This window comes from Octopus bimaculoides, chromosome 12 (assembly GCF_046866305.1).
Source record: "Octopus bimaculoides isolate indiv1 chromosome 12, ASM4686630v1, whole genome shotgun sequence".
Lineage (NCBI taxonomy): Eukaryota > Metazoa > Mollusca > Cephalopoda > Octopoda > Octopodidae > Octopus > Octopus bimaculoides.
The window spans coordinates 55562693-55563662 of record NC_142939.1 but is presented as its reverse complement, the minus strand read 5'-3'; the positions used below and the strand labels follow the sequence as shown (position 1 = coordinate 55563662).

The 970-nt window shown below is 44.5% G+C and overlaps 1 long non-coding RNA gene across 1 annotated transcript in view; it reads right to left on the bottom strand.

Moving 5' to 3' along the window:
• Nucleotides 1–622, bottom strand: part of LOC128249206 (uncharacterized) — a 12081-nt gene extending 11459 nt beyond the window's left edge. The window contains exon 1 of the long non-coding RNA XR_008265323.2: nucleotides 1–622. This exon is cut by the window's left edge and continues 130 nt beyond it. This is a non-coding gene — a long non-coding RNA (uncharacterized LOC128249206).
• Nucleotides 623–970: the final 348 nt, after the last annotated feature.

The window sequence follows — 970 nt, the reverse complement described above, 5'->3', positions numbered from 1 at the left end:
ATGGTGCGCGCGCGCGCGTATGTGTGTGTGTGTGTGTGTGGGCGTGCGAGTGGTGGGGGGCATGGATGGTAGAATTATTACAACACAACCACTGTTATCACCCTCGTCCTCAACATCATCTTCATCATCATCATCACCATCGTGACTATCATCATCATCATCGTCATCGTCGTCGTCGTCGTTGTTATTATCATCATCATAATCATCACCATCATCATAATCATCATCGTCATCTTCATCGTCGTTACAACCACCACCACCATTTGTACTACAACCTTTCTTATGGTACCGAGGCCTACCACACCATTATATCAACGTCACGATGACGGCAACAACGACCATCACCATCGCCACCACCACCGCTACCACCACCGATACCACCACCACCAACAGCATGAGCACCAGCACCATATCATCACCATAACATGACTACATCACGATTCCCCCTTCATACCACCACACCACCATCCTACCATCACGTCACTACCAATCTACTGCTATCACACACTATCACCATACAACCACCACCGCCGAAATACAGTCTCTCCTTGACCAGAAAAACTGTCATCTTGGAATCATCGGTAACGAAAGTTCGCCCCCAATCAAGAAAGATACTTTTATCGCAGTACAAAAAAGTATCCAGGCCAAGTTTCGAAAAATTTAGGATTCATGGTACAGGAAAACAACAGATGAGATTCATTCCTATGCCGACAGTTTGAGGTAATCTTATGGCACTTTGAGAGCTGTATTATGATCCACAAATCTCTGGCTCATCACAGCCGCTGAGTGCAAACAGATTGGTATGTCTGACAAACAAATTAGTTAATTCTTCAAGGATGAGCGGAGCTTCTCCATTGTGAGTGAAGTAGTTATATGTTTTAAAATCTTTTATTTATTTCAGTCAGTGGACTGCGACCATGATGGAGTACCACCTCAATGTGTTTAGTCGAACAAATCAACCCCAGTTCTT